The 19,150-nt window shown below is 45.7% G+C and overlaps 1 protein-coding gene across 1 annotated transcript in view; it reads right to left on the bottom strand.

Moving 5' to 3' along the window:
* Positions 1-19,150, bottom strand: part of LOC135910445 (uncharacterized) — a 71,745-nt gene that overhangs the window by 5,390 nt on the left and 47,205 nt on the right. The gene's annotated exons all lie outside the window — the stretch shown is intronic.

Genomic DNA, 19,150 nt, shown 5'->3' with positions numbered 1-19,150 from the left:
AATCCTAATTGGTCCAGTGCTGAAGCTTCCTTAATGTCAAGGTCACATCCTCAACAATAAAGTAACATTTCCCAGGCATGCAGCAGTGATGGCATTTAGCTGTTCAGTCACCATCGCGTTGTACAATTTATTCAATAAAAGTGAAAAATAGTTTTCCTTCAGAACGCTACTGGCCGTCGTAAAATATTCGTTTTGCGTGTGCCGGTCTCTCCATGACGGCCGCACCCACCACTTTCGTTTTTCTTTCCTCTTCTTCTGAATCCGAAGAACCTTCTTTTTAAGAAGAAGCAGTCTTCTGCGGTGGTCGAGGTGTATCATTGCGAGAATAGCACGTTCAAGAAACCAACACACCAGCGCTACTCGCCAAGCATCGGGCCCGCGCGTGCTGCGACTAGACCACAGTTGCCAGCACTTCTATGTGAATCCGTCCAACTTTAGGGCATAGTTATGTCGCATTCACAAACTATTATTTATTCTGGTGAACCAAGACACATTAGACTATAATTCACAAGAAGAAACCATTATTGTTGTGTTCAACATAAAAATACGCGAGTTTATTTGTCTTGTTTCTGACGTCAACACGGCGAACACCGAAATTTGTCAAGCAACAATGAAAGAGTAAAAATTTGGGCGGAGTTCAGCGACTAACGCACGGCAAAGCTAGTCGTACCATGTGTCTCGAATCGCCGCATGCGGCAAGACGCACACGACGCGCCGTACGACCGATCGCACGGAAAATCGCACCATGTGTTTCCCGCATTAGTCATGCCATCGACGCCGCTTCTACCTCGTCATTCCATCGTCGAGACCGTATGTATCGTCGTCATGGCGTCATGGTACTGGGCGGCCCTGACGATCGATTTTCATACTAGAGTGGGCCGACCTTGGTAACAGCTGTGTGCCGAATGTAGCGAATGAAAATCTTAAAAGGATCACTAAATAAAAATGTCACGGGCAATGCGATGCGTCGCTACACTGTTTTAATGGTAATTATTTAACTTTGACAGTCATCATGAGATGAGAATTCTGCCGATGTTAGGTATATACATGTGGCGCGGAATGCCCTGCCAAACATTTTCTTTGTACCACCTATAGATGTTATTCTAATACGTTATTTCTGCAATCTCCATTTCTATTTGGTACACGTGACACCACATTTTTGAGAATTTATTTTGCCAAGTGTTCTGTTCAGGCTGTCGATAAGCCCGAACTAGAAAACTGCACCCGAACTGGAATTATAGGGGAACCCCAACCCGAATCGAAACTGATATCCTTAGAACGTGCCCTAACCGGAAGGTAACCCAAAGACAATTGGAACATATTGGGGGCGAACTCCACCACTGAACAAGCTGGCGCCACCGCGGCGTGACGTGGCATGAGGAATCACGTGGACACAGCGGCCGCGTCGGTTGCTTCGGAAGCGCCGAAGCTAGCTGAAAACGAAAGTTTGAAGTCCCACTTGCACTGCCGTTCTGCTTAACTGGCGAGGTTTTACCGCCTTGGGTATCTGCGTGGCAACATTTGAAAACACTGTAATAGGTATGGCTCATTCACACCGGCGACTTGAGGAGGTCGCGCGACCATTTGCGACTCGTGATCAAAAAGCGACCGGAGGCGACTGATGTTCACACCGGCAAGCCCGGCTGAGCGCGACCCGCAAGTCGCGATCCCGGAGATTATCGTTCTCAGCAAGAACTCTCGGCACCTACGCGGAATTTGCCTCGGCGCGGGAAGAGGCCGGATGTAGACACATGAAAGATCAGTTCCGGTGCGCCGCTGATTGGTTTATCAGTTTTGCGACCACGGTCGTGCGACTGAAAAATCGCGCAGAGAGCGACTGGCCCAAAATGGTCGGTTTTCGAAAAAGCGACCATTTGCGACCATTTGCAACTGATCGCATTGCGACCAACTTGGTCGCGTCAGCACTGTCAGTCGCCGGGGTGAATGAGCCCGTAGTGACTACCTTTGCAGGCGTGCAGCATGGTAGGCTAATGCTCGGTGCCGCAGTGCCGGACGTACGCAACGGAGCCAGGTGCCAGGCTTATAAGCACTTAGCTGCAGCACAACACGCTGCGTGAAAGTTAGCTTGCGAAACTTAGAACCGTCAAACAGCCATCGGTTACAACTCGGGTATGCCGCAAGCACAGACGTGAGGAATATGTGTGCTACGGCGCCGAGTCTGCGTTGTTCGGTCAGTAGCAGAAAACGCGCACAGCGACGTTCGCTCGGGCCCGCTGCCCGGTTAATGTCATGACAGTTTGGTCTAAAAACTTGTTGATGCTAGATAGTGGCAAGCTCACTGGAATGTAAAGGGAGCGGTAAGAAGCACACTAAAGAAAGGCACGACATATGGTCATGTTTGGTTGATGCATTAATGCACTGGATTACGAAAAACGAGCAGTGAGAAACCACATTCTGAGAAGACCGATAATCGTACAGTGCGACGCAACTTGAGAAATAATATTGAAACGTGGAAGAATTTAGAAAAAGAAAGATTGAGTCCTCGCGACGGCGCAACACAGTCGCCGTAGGCGTCGAGGTCGCTATAACGAAATTATTTTTGAACAGTTCTGATAGCGTCCACGCAACAATGGTTGCTGGTGTGGTGTCAAATGCTCATTTTCTGCGGCCTAAAGGTCACGGCACTGTGCAAAAACGCGCATGCAGGGAAAGCGAAACATTCTGCTTGGACATGCATGCAGACGCGCAGTAGGTCGCCGCGATAATGTGCGATCGCTGCATTTGTTATGCGCCATTCCGTTACACAGACAGCCCACTACAAGAACATATTTCACATAGTTTGCTCTCAGCGTTTGTCGACCTTTCACGGAAGAAGCCGGTTCGGGAGACTCCATCGCAGTAACCGCGTGCAGAGGCGTTCACTGTACGTATTTAATAATAATAATAATAATAACCTTTATTTATTTCCATCAACGTGATGGGGGAGGTAAGGGAAAAAAAGCTGTAACAGACAGCTTGACTAGTTCCCGCCCTCCCAAAGAAAAAAAAAACATTCCATAAAGGCAGACAGTTCAGCTATCGACAGCAAAAAACATTTTTTGATTGTACAAAAATAATACGTAGAACTACAAGCATCTTTGTGGCGTATAAATATGCACATTCCCAAACATGTGAACATGTAACTGTAGTAATGACAATATGTTTACAGGACACTGTTGGAAGACATATGTAAACAGCGTACACACAACAACGGTATATCATGAACATTCTTCACTACATTTCACAATGAAAAAAGAAAGTTCAGGAAGCACGTCAGAAGACAAAGAGAAATTTGATATACATACCAATTATACATACGAGAACAATGTTCAGGGAAATACAACTCAGGCAGAAAGGAACAATTTTAATTGCTGTTTTGATGTATGTTCTATTTGTATAGCGTGTCTGTGACAAAAATTTAATAATTCTGGCAGCTTTCTTTTCATCATTTGCTGTCCATAGGTAGTTCGACACGTTTCTACGTTCCAAAGTTCCCTACTACGTGTATCGTATAAAGGAGCTTTCTTAGACAGAGAAGCTAAAGCTGAGAGAAAGTTTATGTTTTCTTTCACATCCTTTTTATATGTTAAACACAGGCGGTATGGATACATTTGAGTAATTTTCATAATTTCTAGCTTTTCAAACAAAGGCTGAGACGGATGATCTCGATCTCGGATCTCGATATTCGGTAAAGAGATAGCTTCTGTAAACGATTCTGTGCTTTCAGTTCACCGAAGAGTATTATTTTGAAAGTAAAAACTTGCCTCGTTATGAAAGTACTTAGAGAAATTTCCCGGTGGGACGCCGCGTGGTGTTTTTGTTGAGCGCCATAAGCCAAACCTGTGAGGAGCGCGCTGCGTGATCCCTCATATTTGACAAGGGAGGCGCTTCCGGAAGATGGCTACTCCGCAAGTCCTCGCCTCCAATAGGGTTCGAACGGGGGCTGATGGATGATGTTATGAGCATCCCCTTTAGGACGGGGCGTTGGATTGCGCCACCAAGCTCTTGCTATTATACTGCTTAGTGTCCTACCTAGGTTAAACAATGAAAAAAAAACACTATGAACTCCCACAACCAAATTTTCTGATCCCTTGTGGCGAACTGTGCTTTTGTATACGTATCCGTTTTTTGCCGTTTCCTTACTCTTATTCCACCAATCTTCTAATCGTCTCTTACTAATCCCTGTTGCGGACATATTTACTTTTCCAATGCTCTTGCTGAACCCAAGGGCTTCAAGGAGGCCAGTGGTGCCTAAATCGACCGCTGGGCAGACGTCTTAACATTCTAATAAAACATGCTCCATAGTTTCCCTAGCTTTACCGCAGCAAGCACATGCTTCTTCTTTCTTCTTATATCTCGCTTTATAGGTGCGTGTTCTAAGGCATCTCGATCTCGCTTCGAAAAGTAATGAGCTTCCCTTTGAGTTATCATAAATTGTTTCTTTCATGATTTCGTTTTTTTCCTCTTACGTAGTTACTCATGGCAGGTTTCTTTTCCATTGCGGCCACCCATGAGATTATTTCGGCCTCTCTGACTTTCTGCTTGACGGCCTTGGTTGCTGTGTTGTCCACCCTAGAGGCCGCATAATTGCTGGTAAGCTTCCTAGTTCTTTTCCTCCACTGTGAATCAATGTTTCTTCCAGTACAGATACCTCAAAACTCTCCCAGCGCATTTACTTTCTTCCATATTTCTCAGTCGTTCTTCACACTCAATTTTACTGCGAGCTTCCCTCACTTCAAAGCTAGCCCAGCCCATATAACCCTGCACAGCTTCATTTGAAGTCTTCCCGTAAGCGCCCAATGCGAGGCGACCCACTGACCTTTGCATCCCATCGAGTCCCGATTGTGCCCCTGATGTAAGCAAACAACTGCTTTGTCTGCTTCTTCACAGGTGCCCATGAAAGCAGGTGCCGGCGCGTGGACGGGCGCACGTCTGCTTTCGGTGCCGCCTGTTGCAAGGTGCGGCAATATATAAGTAGGGAGAGAGACAGGTTTCAGTGATGAAAGCCGCGAACCCCGGCCGGGAACGGCTGGGATCGCTCTGTTGTCGCCGCCTGTCGGCACTGACGCCAAGCCGACAACCGAAACTGTACGACTGTTACCCGCATATAAGTTCCCCGTTCACTTTTGCATTAACTAGATCTTCGTTTTTCGCATTCTTTACCCAAAAGGTCCTAGGTGGGCGCCGCGCGCGCCCACCCGGGCCGCTTTATCTCGAAATCCGTCTGGGAAGGGGACAGAGTCCGCCGTGCGCTGTGTTTTCGCGGCTTAGTTGGCGTTCATGTGAGACGCAGCTCGACGGTCACTTCGCTCGCTGCCGCTGTGGCGCTTCCACCTTCCCGCGTTTAGACAGCGAGTGTCCGTGGTCACCGACTGAGATGTGCTCACTCGGTGCCACTTGTGCGCGTGGAACACCGTGCTTCTTAATTTAGCTAGTACGCCTATGATTAGAAGCGTATATCATCGGTAAAAATACTATCTTCGCATAGGTGTCCACATATCTGCTATTGCAATCGATGCTTCGCCTTGCCGTCAAAACTGCGACTTCTTTGGCAACAACCGACCGCTAAAGTCAGGTAGCTGTTCTTCACCTGCTGAACAATGATATCGCAAATCAGCAGAAGTAAAACAACGAAAAGGCTTTTGAAGCAATGCAGAAAAGCAATCACTAATACAAGCTTTGTTTTCGGTATTGTGGTGGGAGTGTGGCGCTGATTAACACTCCCCAGGTTAGAACGTGCACGCATGCGTAAATACTGAAGAATGTGAGCGCGAGAACAGCCGTCGCCGTAGCACAATTTCTACTGCAATGCGCACGTAAGAGCAAGTTGTTTTAACGCGACAGCCTTAAGGAGCTCGTGTCACAGAAAAGCCGGTGTCGTTGGTGTCGGCGGCGTTGGCCGTGAGCGATAAACCCCGACAGGCACTTCATGAATAAAAAACAACTGGCCAGATGGGCTGGGTGGGAATCGAACCAGGGTCTCCGGAGTGTGAGATGGAGACACTACCACTCAGCCACGGGTTCGATGCCTCAAAGCAGTACAAAAGCGCCTCTAGTGAATGCGGTGTTGCCTTAGAAACGAGCCGTAGAAGGTTATACTGCGGTGTACATCAGTAATTATGAACATGTAACTTACAGAAGTCGCAGTTACACGTGTAGCGAAGTACGTTTCCGCTACATTTCTTCTGCGCTTTCCGCACACGCAGAGCCATCTTGCGGCAAACACAGAAGACCCCCTCCTCTCAATGTACGGTGCTGCCCCGACAGCTGGCGCGCCACGCGCGCATTGGGGCTGTGCGGGGACCGGTGCGAGGCGCATCGCGGCCCGGACTCCCTCCCCTGACGACGCTTCGCCCTGCTCCCTCACGGGTTGCAGAATCAAGCGTCCTTCCTTTCTTTAGATCACTATCTGTCTATCTCTCTGCCCGTGCCGATCATGACGTTTGGCTGGCGTGCATCGTTTCCCCCTCCGAGACACCGAGTTCTTCGGTTCGTTCCGCTTACTCAGGCGCACGTTTCGTTGCCGCGCCGAACGCTGCGTTTCTCGACACTCACTGCGTCCGATGCAGCGCGCCTCGTAAGTGATCGCTGCGCCGTAGCCCATTGTCTTACACCCCTTGGCGGGTCGACGGGAACGCTGTCGCGTTTCACTCTTGAAGGCGAAGCTTAAGGGTCCTCCAATTTTATGCGAAGCATATTACGAGAGCTCAACCCAGCTCCTCAGGCGCGGCGGTGTCGCCTTGAAACCACGTGACACTGTGACGTCACGACAGAGGAGAAGTGGCTTTGGCTCAACTCTTGCAAGACGGGCTGGGTGGGAATCGAACCAGGGTCTCCGGAGTGTGGGACGGAGACGCTACCACTGAGCCACGAGTACGATGCTTCAAAGCGGTACAAAAGCGCCTCTAGTGAATGCGGTGTTGCCTTAGAAACGAGCTGTTTCTAAGGCGTGCGTCTCTTGCTCAGGCGCACATATCGTTGCCGCGCCGAACGCTGCTTTGCTCGACGCTCACCGCGTCCAATGGGGGGCGCGTAGTCGCTGCCCTGTAGCCCATTGTCTTGCACCCCTTGGCGGGTCGACGGGAACGCTGTCGCGTTCCACTCTTGAAGGCGAAGCACTAATGCATGAGTAGTTTCTTCGTCTAGCCGAACCAAATATAACCAAGCAACAGCAGTTCACCAGGCCAAACAGTGGTTCAACAACTAAAATAAAGGCTAGTATGCTTCGCATCCTGGGCTTAACCTTACCTAAGCCACAGCCATTTTTTTTTCCTCCATTTCCCTTTAGCTGCTAATTTTCATATAATTATGAAGAACTACAAATGATTTACATTCTTATCTGTTGGTTTCATATGGTTGGGACTAACGAAACTATGCGAGCGTTCTTACACAAATTGTGCCCGTAGAAATTCTGGCCCCTGCGTTTCCCTTCTCGTCCCTGACACTACAACCGGTTATTTTTGCTCTTGACCTGTATTTCTTGCAGTCTAGTCATGTAGCAGTTTTATCTTCTACACTGTATATAAAGCTGTTAACATAAAATTTACAGAAATCTTCTGTACCGCAGAATAAATTTTCTGTGCATGCTCCATGACAGAATCCTGTTAAAGTAAAAAAAAAACTAAAATTTTTGGTTCTTCTAGATGCGTAGCCTTCAACTCGAGTCAAAAGTAAAATATAAACGTTTATATTACTGCAACTACGTAAAAAACTATAAAACAACATTTTAAAGGAGCTTTTCGTTTCATTCACGCCGTGTTTTGTACATAGCGTGCACGATGCGCTGTTTGTAGTGCTGCTTTGATGCTGCGTGCCATAATCATGATGGCTGTTCCTCGAGTCAACGCATGTCGGCACTGCTCCGTTTCTGTTTCTGAAAATCGCAAGAGGTGAGCGGTTTTCTTTACAAGTGCATTACAAACAGTGCACGACATATTCTATTACCCAATCTTTTCCGCGTGTTCATGACATAGAACTGGACTACAATGTCGCCCGCAAAGAAAATTCAGGTAGACTCTCACAGGCACTCAGCGCTCACTATCTCCGTTTTTCCTCTTTCTGCTCCCCTTTCCCGCATCGCAAGTGTTGTGTAAAAAACCGGGCGCTCTTCTGGTCGACCTCCCCGCGTTTCCTGTCCTTGCTCTCTCAGGCGGACAGTGACAAAATTTAGCACCTACCTGTTCCGACATTTCAGCGTACGTTGCGCTTTGTGAGGTAACGTCGGATTTGGGTATTCAGTTTAGGTTCAGTTTTTTGTTAGAGATCACGTAAGGGCTAGCTAGTGAGCTTGACGAATGTATTATTGCCTATTCTTTTCTTTTCGGAATGTACTTGTTTTTGGTGTGGCTGCGAGAACCATCAAAGCAGGCGTGAGCTTTCAACAAAACTCATTCGGCGACGGTAGGCCTTAATTACGATGCTGTTTTTAGTTTATTAAAGTGAGCGTAAAGTGCGACTTTCTTCAGTTTTGTAATATTTTGTTTATTTTCACGCTGGTATCTGAGCCCACCGCATATGAGGGCACAAGGTATCCACTATTGTTTTTCTTTTTTGCTTCATTAGCTGCGATTCGAATGCTTAGCGCGTTAACACCGGGAAATTATTTTGCCTGGCCACTGACTAAGTCACTTAATTTTGAGAATATTTAGCGGGAACACTGGACTGCGTGGCTTTGTGTAGTACCTGCGCCTTTTAAAAGCAGGGCATGGTAGGTGCTAGTACTCAACCAGTGAAGATATGTTGTCATCACGCTCGTGGCTACAAATAATTGCTCGCATGTTGTCTGCTAGCCTCACTTCCTGACTCTGACAAAGAATAAATGTATGAACGGTGGACTGCAAAAATCAGAAAGAAATTGTCAAAATTTGCATAAACTGAACTGCAGTAACATATGTAGCAAAAAAAGTAAAAAGGCAGATTGTTTCACATGAGTAATACTATACAGTTAACGTAATGTGTCCACCGCTTTGAATTATCAGGACTATCTTGTACCTTGTTCCATTCTGCTGGACATCGTTAAGAAAAAAGTCGACGTGTGCTTTGCTTGCGACTGCGCATTCGGGCGCTCGGGGAACTGACGGAAGCCGCGCCGGAAGTGGTGGTCGGACGGCTTTGGCTCCGCCAGCGAGTACGCGTACTTCGCGCGCGCCACGTTTCTTGAAACTGATCTGCACACGGCTCATGCCTTTGTGCGCGCTGTGTTCTCGCCGCTTTTGCGTTGAACCGACATATCGCACGAAGGTCGGTGCTGTTGCTGCGCTCGCTCAAACCAGCGTTTTGACAGCGAGTGTGCGCGCTCGTCGAGTGTGATGTGTTGATGCATGTGCGCGCTGACACCATGCTTGTTAATTCAGTTAGTAAGCGAATGTTTCCCTGTTTATACTGCCGACCTAAATAGTACCCGTACTTCGCATAGTTGTCTGCTAATTTCGATCGCAGTCGATGCTGCGCCTTTCGGATGAAAGTGCGACTTTGTTTTGGTTCGAAAATTAAAAGAAAGCACACGAAGCATATAGCACAATGCCGCCCATTGATATTGATTACATAAAGACTTCGCCTGCTTGAGCGACAGATTGCGTTGTAGAGGCTGCTAATTAAAGCAGTTTACTGAATAACTTCATCAGTATTCTATTTGAGGCAAATGTACAAACTCGAAAATTCAGGCCAAGAAGTAATGAAGTCATTGCATCACTTCTCCATACTGATCGGCTTCAATTGCGCAATTTCATCATGTGCCTTCAAGTGAATAGTAAAATTAGTTTAGAAGAGTTATAAAAGTCGAATTCATGACAGAATGTGCATATTCGTTTCTGTTATCCCGTTCAATTGGTTGCATGGTTTGAAAAATGTTTCAACCATAGTTGCACAAACGTTATGTTAATAGTGTCATGAATAGGTGACACGCATAAAAACAGTCAACAAAACGACTAAAATTGTAGGGGGGTGGTAATTACACTTGTGGCTGAACCTGCGGTGACTAACCTGACATATTTTCCTGTCTTTGCCTTCATCGACTGCTGTTCCTTTAAAATGCAGCAGTACTCATTCTGAATGTTTCGCCTTTTGTATGCTTAACTGTACTTGAAAAAGAAAACGAGAGACGCCTCAATTAACCTGAGGTTAACACATCCTCTAGCTTAGTGCATATTGGCAATAATAGGATCAAGATTGTCAGTGCAATGTTCTGTATAGGCCTCTACATTTTTGAAGTAAACAGCGACCACCAACATGGAGTTGTGTGTGTGTGTGTGCGTGCGAATGTGTGTGTTGCATACGTGTTGTCTACAGGTGTGTTGTTTGAGTCTAGGGGGGCGGGGGGAGGGAAGGGCATCTACATTTTGTCCCTTGGTGAGTGCTGTTTCTTTCAAAAAGTATACGGTGCCACTGACTTGCCACGCACAAATATTCTGCAGTTCCCAGAAAGGAAATAGTCGTCTGGCTGGAATAAACATTACTTGGATGCGGCCTCCTACACGGTACTCACATAAGCACACGCTGCTTGGCTTCGTTGACCACTCTTCCAAAAAAAAAAAATTATTCTCCTAAACGCTTAAGTCACTGAGTTCTGTACAATCATGCTACTGCCATGTGTATATTAAAGCACCACTGTGGTTTTCAGGTCAGTCGCAGCATGACACCCTGAGAAAGGAACCAAGATCCAGCGCCCAAGCAAGCAGCATGCCTTGCACCAGAAGTTTTCACCATTATCTGGTGTCTTCACGATTGAGTTCTGAAGCAAAGGCGTTCATCAACGTAATGCGGAGGCCACATTGAGTTCTTTCTCAGCGTCATTATGTTTTCATATATAAGCTGGAAGCTTGGGCGAGTTGGTAATTCAATATCCACATGTGTGCATAGCGCAAAAGATGACGACTGAAGGAAGAACACAACACAGGCGCTGTGTCCTCGTGTTTTGGGCTGTGCAAACATGTCGATATTGACATATAAGCTGGTTCTCTTGCACTGTAGTAAGAAGTTCGCCGTTTCTGTTTAGGTTTCATGTGGCCAAACAGGCCTAATGATATGGATTACATGAAGAAGTGGACTTGAACGAAAGATATTGCAATGCTCAGGTTTCTTACTAAACCGATTTACTGAATGACTTCATAACTATTCTATTTGAAGCGTATGCACAAATACTGAAATTGAGGCCAAGAAATATTCAATTCGAAATTAAATTTCACACAAATCACTTTGCTATTTTGTACTAAGCAAACTATAGCCTGGCTCTTTTTTGTGGCATCATTTACAACAGTGTTAGCGCTGCCAGGTGCTCTTTATCAAGCATGACTCCATATTATATCGGGTTGCTTGGGTTATCAAAAAAAATGGAGGACGCTTAAGCTTCGCCTTCAAGAGTGAAACGCGACAGCGTTCCCGTCGACCCGCCAAGGGGTGTAAGACAATGGACTACGGCGCAGCGATCACTTACGAGGCGCGCCGCATCGGACGCAGTGAGCGTCGAGCAACGCAGCGTTCGGCGCGGCAACGAAACGTGCGCCTGTGCAAGCGGAACGAACCGAAGAACTCGGTGTCTCGGAGGGGGAAACGATGCACGCCAGCCAAAAGTCGTGATCGGCACGGGCAGAGAGATAGACAGATAGTGATCTAAAGAAAGGAAGGACGCTTGATTCTGCAACCCGTGAGGGAGCAAGGCGAAGCGTCGTCAGGGGAGAGGGAGTCCGGGCCGCGATGCACCTCGCACCGGTCCCCGCACAGCCCCAATGCGCGCGTCGCGCGCCACCTGTCGGGGGCAGCGCCGTACATTGAGAGGAGGGGGTCTTCTGTGTTTGCCGCAAGATGGCTCTGCGTGTGATGAAAGCGCAGAAGAAATGTAGCGGAAATGCACTTCGCTAACGTGTAACTGCGACTTCTGTAGGTTACATGTTCATAATTACTGAAATACATCGCAGTATAACTTTATACGGCTCGTTTCTAAGGCAACACCGCATTCGCTAGAGGCGCTTTTGTACTGCTTTGGAGCATTGAAATCGTGGCTGAGTTATGTACCTTCACGATCAGAATGATGTGTTCCTCCGCACAGTCATGCAAGTGCTTTTATGTCGTTACCTTCCAGGATTTGTTGTATGCTCATGTGAAGCAATGCATGGTTCCGTTAAAGGTTACCTGCGAGAAGTCGTGCTTGCGTACAGAATGTTGCATGTGCGGTTTTCTGTGCAGTATCTCGCCAATATTACTAGGAAAAAAAATGGCTGTGGCTTAGCTAAGGTTAAGCCCAGGATGCGAAGCATACTAGCCTTTATTTTAACGTGACAGCGTTAAGGAGCTCGTGTCGCAGAAAAGCCGGTGTCGTCGGCGTCGGCTCAGGCGTGCGGCGCTTGCTCAGGCGCACATTTCGTTGTCGCGCCGAACGCTGCGTTGCTCGACGCGCACCGCGTCCGATGCGGGGCGCGACGCCGCGAGCGACGGCGGGAGTTGGAGCGCCGGTTCTCCTCTGTCGTGACGTCACGGTGTCACGTGATTTCATGGTCACCGCCGCGCCTGAGGAGCTGGGTTGAGCCCTCGTAATATGCTTCGCATAACGTCGGCTCAGGCGTGCGGCGCTTGCTCAGGCGCACATTTCGTTGTCGCGCCGAACGCTGCGTTGCTCGACGCGCACCGCGTCCGATGCGGGGCGCGACGCCGCGAGCGACGGCGGGAGTTGGAGCGCCGGTTCTCCTCTGTCGTGACGTCACGGTGTCACGTGATTTCATGGTCACCGCCGCGCCTGAGGAGCTGGGTTGAGCCCTCGTAATATGCTTCGCATAAAACTGTATAAGGACCTAATTGACACTATGCTCCCTGTACCGATTTACCGTATGTCAAACCGTGGAGGCACAGGAGACGTCCTCAAAACGGTTAAAAGAATGCCAGTACACCCTTCGGTAAAAACCTTTTTCTTTAAACTACACACTAACACATTATCAGTTAAAACATGGATGCATAACAGGGGTATTTTTGTCCCATGGTCCATTAACTGCTTCTTATGCAAGAAACCTGAAACGATAGAGCATGCGTTTTTAGATTTCTGGGATCCCATCTTTTTCTGGGATGTGCTACAAAGGACTTTAAAAAAAGAGTTACCTTAAGATCCACATGGAATAAGATTCTTGCCGGTAGAAACGGAGGCTTTTCCGTATGACGCTATAATGCTCCTGGGCCTCCACAGTTTGTGGAAAGCTAGAGCGTAGTTCAACAATGCTGATGTCAATTCGCGACCTACACGGGATCACTTCATTGAAATTGTAGTACGGTTCAGGGATATCCATCGGGCACTCCCTGAACAACCAACATGGATTGACATGCTAGATAAACTTGCAGCATTGAAAAAATTTTGATATGTCGTGCCAGCAAAATCCTTGTTGACATGTTTTTCCTTTTTCTGTATTGTTTGTGTATGTGAAAGCCAGCAATAAAGAAGAAAAGAAATCGTGGCTGAGTGGTAGCGTCTCCGTCTCAGACTCCGGAGACTCTGGTTCGATTCCCAACCAGCCCATCTTGGAAGTTGTTTTTTATTCATGAAGTGTCTGCCGCGATTTATCGCTCACGGCGAATGCCGCCGATGCCGATGACACCGGCTTTTCTGCGACACGAGCTCCTTAACGCTGTCGCGTTAAAAACCCGGCGTGGTGGCTAAGCAGCTATGCTATGGTTTTGCGGCGCTAAGCACGAAGTCGCAGGATCAAATACCGGGCGCGGCGGCCGTATTTTGATGTGGGCGAAATGCAAAAATGCGTCTGTCCCGTGTATTAGGCCCACGTCCCTGTTGTTCCCCTGTTGATGAAAATTAACCCCGAGCCTCCACTACGGCGTGCATCATAATAGCATTGTGGTTCTGGCAGGTAACACCACAGAATTCATTCATGGACAAAAAAAAAACTGTTATAGTGAAATTCGATGAAACAATTATCAGGTGAGAATAGTTTTGCTATTTTGTGACTCACGCATGATGGTAAAGCAATATCTGACCTTACACAACAGTTGCTTTTCACATAAAAAAAGCATTTCATTGTATCGGCATTTTGACAATATACACACCTCTTCAATGTGAACTTCACTATATCTGGACCTCGTGACTTAATGCAGACCTACCATGATGCCTCATACACGCCGCACACCCATCTTGATAATATTGTCTGTCGGCAATGTGTGCAGGGATACATGCCGCCAAGAAATTACTGAAACAAATTGCTAAGAACAAATTTACTGAAAAGGTCGGGAGAGTTCCGTAACTTGGCCATCAGTGCCCATTGTACACGAAGATGTGCGTATTTATTTACTTCTCAAGCCTTGCATTGAAAGGGAATGTACTTTTTCCTCTTCTTCTCTACGTCGGCATGCGATCCATGGCAAGCGGAAGCTTATCTATAGCCTGAAAAACAGACTTTTAAGCTGTTATAACACCTGGAGGAAAAGCGATGCTGCTTGTTTTCTGAACCTAGTGCGCATAAGCAATTCTATTGATATACTTGTTTTCATATTTATCTCTCCAGTGATATTTTCATGTAACATATACAAAAAACTCATTTTCTTTTACAATGTCCTAAAGTACGAATTATTTCTCACAGCCACTGAGAGAAAATTTGTTCACCATATTTAACAGAAGCGCAAGAAAACTGAGTAAAGTAAAAACGGAGACGCACACGAGCGCTACGTGTGACCTTTGTGTTGTTGCGCTGCAGCAGAACTTGAGCTTTGAGGACAGAGCCTAATTTTCGTTTTGAGACCAGCTGCATATCTACATGAAATGTCTTATTTTGTAATGATTTGTGACGCGCGATAGAAAACTCAAACATGAGAGCAGTTCACATGAAAATGGAGGCTAGGCTGATAAACGGTGGTCGAACTAGGAATATCGCCTGCAGTTGACTTTCCTAAAAAAAAAAAATGCGACGCGAGGGCGGCAACTGTCGTCACAAAGAGCAATGTCCTTTCAAAGCGTTGGCTGCAGCGACAGTCCTGGTTCGCCAATCATTCACCACGATAGAAAATTGTCTTTACACAACACACTTCTGTACCGTGGAACAGGAAAGAAAAATGGAGTGAGGGAACAATATAAACCGAAAAAAAAAGCTTTTTCTGTGCTTGAAAATGAATAATTGTTTTACATATACTCTTGTGTGAAATAAAACAGAAAATATTATTAAAATACCAGAACAAAATTTAAAAGAAAACTGAACTTTTCCTGTAATACAAAACAGATAACTGTATATAAACACAATATTTATCACTATGTAAAACAGAAACAACTTATTCAGTAACAGGAAAAAGAAAAATAGAAAACAGCTTTACAGAAATTTTCTGGTAAGGCAGCTGCCAGAAAATTTCAGGTTCATTAACGAAAAATTTTTCACAGTGTGGGCTACAACCGGTTATGTTTGCTTTGCAGTTCCATGCAGTTTTCTTTTTCACGTCAGTTGCAGTGATCTATGTTTAAAACGACCCTAGTTGTCCGAATAGGTAAATGGTTGTTCAGTGCATGCGTGTTATCTGATTGTGTAGAAATAAATGTTCGTTCGGTAAATATGTGCGCCTGCGTTTGTCTTTTCGTTATTCGATACTTTACTATGCGCATTCGATTTGTACTCGAATAATTCGATATTGGCCCACCTATAATATTTGCACAACGGACGATGTAAGCTTAAATCTTTCGTTGCCTTCGGACTGGAAGATCACAAATACAGCACGATTTAAAAGAACATAAGTAACGTAGTTGTATAAGCATGAAAATGCGCTTATAAGTGTACATTATCCCTCAGTTATGTGGAACGCTCTTGGCTTCTTATTCTTAGTGCAGGCATGACAATCACCTGAGCTTTATATATACAGGTAAAATACTACATTTTCGCCTTTAATCCACCGGAAAGCCATCGTGACGCACTGAGTGGTCCGAAAGCCGTGAGAAACGGAGGCGGTTTGTTAAGACGCGCGTGAGCGAGATCAGCCGCTCCGATACGTACGCCTTCCTCATGCAGTCGACGCGTGTTATTCACCTGCTGCGTTCGTAATCTGAACATAAAATATAATCCATTTGGTTTTGGTTAACTGGCTTACGGACAAGCTTGCGCACGTCCGCCAATAGAATCCACACAGCGATGCTATTGAACACGCAGCGTTTAAACACACTCAAAGGTCGCTGTTGTAAATAATAAAGAAACATATATTTTGTGAGAACAATGGGAGGCTGTAATGTCGTAAAGGCAGCGCTATGAAGCACAATCAGAATGAAGTGGCAGTGGCACAATGGCAGTGAAGGCAACTGTTCCTTCAGCTTAGTGACGGAGGCTACCCATCAAACAGCGAGTTCAGGCGACTTACATGTGGCTTTTCAATAATAACTGTATTTTAGAAGCCTATTTTTGCAGCAATTTTCTAACTTCGAATTCGTTGAAATATTGCCAATTGATCATTCAAGTCACTAAAAGATGTCGCTGATTGATAAATAGAAAACTTTCTCGTTAACAGATGAGTAACTATAACTCTAGCGACAAAATCGTTAATACAAGAACACTGGTGATGCATTGTGCGACGATCACTTCGGTGATACTATCGCCATCGCGTAACGTAGTGCTCAACCAGCCAATCAGCTCACCAAACTTTGATAAACCAGCCAATCAGCCCGCGCCTGACGGCGGTACTATCGTCGCGGCGACAGAATTCATCGCCGAAAGTGACCGTCGCAGATTACGTCCCCCGATTAAGTGCCGGTAAAAAATAAAAAGTAAATCAGATCGTTGGTTTTCAAGGATGGATCCCCAGGAAACACGGCATCGTGCAAGTGATAGTAGGCTAAACTTGTGTTGAACGGTACAGCGACAGCTTCCTTAGCAAATGCCGCTTGCAAGGCGTGTCACGCAGGCGCCTCGTACGGCGAGGTGCCGTAACCCTTAGGGCTTGCTTAAGCTCGATCCCCGTACCGCTGTTAATCGCGCCGCTCACGACCGGTTCATGAAGGGCGCGCGGTCGGCGCAATCGCTCACAATATGGCATTTATGCTGGATTCGCACGGTGCTGTGCAGTTCGCGTGTGCCCTCTGATTGTCCAAACGGGTAACCGGCAGCTGGGAAAATGCAATAGCGCGTTGGCCGCCTCGTGTGCCGGCGACTAGGAAAATTTCGCGCCGTGCAGGAATTTTGTTATTTATTTATTTATTTATTTATTTCATAATACCCCTAAAGGCCCCCGAAGGGGTATTACATAGGGGGTACAGATACATGAAAAAGATGTGAGTTTTGCGCGTTACGAAAAAAAAAAACAACTGAAGTACACAAAAGTTATACAAAATTTTTACAAAAGAAAGCACAAAAGTTATACAAAAGTACGATATTTAGCAAAATATACAAGTAAAACAATATACGAAATACATTAGGCAAGTGAAACTCAGAAAATACAAAACTGTCTGAAAGAATAAATTAGGGGAATAAAATAGGTACAATGTAAAAGAAGTAAAACGGGGTGTTGCTCGAAAATGCGTCAGTTGTCACGTTAACAAATTAATGAGACATGAATCGACTTATACAATGTGCACGCAGAATGGTAAGACAAATGATCAAAACAATATATACACTGAACAACGTATGAAGAAACCGTACATGATGCATATTTACACGTAACTATTGCGTAATAGTTCCTGAAAGGTTGCGAAATCGGTTTGAGTGGCAATGTGTGATGGTAGGTTATTCCATGCAACAATTGTTCGGGGAACAAAGGAGTTAGCATAGTTAGCTGAGCGACAACTGATGCGTTTTATCTTGAAGATATGGTCTGTGCGTGGAAAGAAGGCTGTCGCTGGTTCGAAGATACGGTGAAGGTGCGGATGATGATAAAGTTTGTGCAGCAGTGAGAGGCGGGCAATTCTGCGGCGATGAGATAAGTCGTCAAGCTGAGCGCGAGCTTTTAGTGCTGAAATGCTAGTATAGGGTGAATAATCAGAAAAAATGAAACGGACCGCTCGGTTTTGCAGTGATTCGATTTCTTGGGCGATATATGTTTGAAAAGGATCCCAGATGGCTGATGCATACTCGATTTTGGGGCGTATTAATGTGATGAATGCTAGTCTGCGTAGTTTAGCTGGAGCATGCTTAAGGTTGCGTTTGAGGAGGCCTAAAGAACGGTTAGCTGATGCCAACGTCAGGCGGATGTGATGATGCCACGTTAGATCACACTGTAAGTGAACACCAAGGTACTTATATGAAGTTGTAAGTTCAATTATGTTGTTAGATATTACATACGATGTTGGAATACGGTGGTTGCGCCTAGTAAATGATAATAACTTCGTTTTAGCTGTATTAAGAGTCATCAACCATGTTGAACACCATGTGTTAATAGCGTTAAGATCGGTTTGAAGAATATCTGTGTCATTGTCGCACGAAATTAATCGATATATTGCGCAGTCAACGGCAAAAAGTCTGATGTGGGAAGACACACAGTTAGGCAGGTCATTAATATAGATTAAGAAAAGTAAAGGGCCAAGAACGCTGCCCTGCGGAACACCGGAGGTTACTTTGGTATAAGAGGAATTACTGTTGTTAACAGACGTATATTGTACTCTGGATGAGAGGAAATCCTTAATCCATCCAATAACGGTTGGGTGTATGTTAAGGTTCATTAGCTTCAGTATTAGTCTATGGTGAGCAACGCGATCGAAAGCTTTCGAGAAATCCAGGAAGATAGCATCAACTTGAAACCCTAGGTCTAGGTATGAATGTATATCATGTAAAAAGCCGGCTAACTGTGTTTCGCATGAATAACCACGACGAAAGCCATGTTGGTAATTAACAATAATTTTGTGCTCTTCTAAGTAGTTAATGATTTCAGTATACAAGATGTGTTCAAGTAATTTACAAATAGTACCTGTTAAGGAGATGGGGCGGTAATTTAATGGGCGAGTTCGGTCTCCGGACTTAAAAATGGGTATGACTTTTGCCACCTTCCAATCGTGCGGAATAGTGTTAGTGGATAAAGACTGCGAGAAGAGTGCACATAATATAGGTGATAAACTAGGTGACAAATGCTTTAGTACTTTATTATAAAGGCCAGTGTGATCAGAGGCGGAAGAAACTTTAAGTTTATTTAGTAAAGAAGAAATACCTGGTTCGCTAACAATTATTTCTGGCATTGATATATTAATGAGATTGTCAAGGGTTGGTGA

The sequence above is a fragment of the Dermacentor albipictus genome, chromosome 8 (genome assembly GCF_038994185.2).
Source record: "Dermacentor albipictus isolate Rhodes 1998 colony chromosome 8, USDA_Dalb.pri_finalv2, whole genome shotgun sequence".
Lineage (NCBI taxonomy): Eukaryota > Metazoa > Arthropoda > Arachnida > Ixodida > Ixodidae > Dermacentor > Dermacentor albipictus.
Note: the sequence above shows the minus strand (reverse complement) of the source record. Positions and strands in the feature narration are given on the sequence as shown.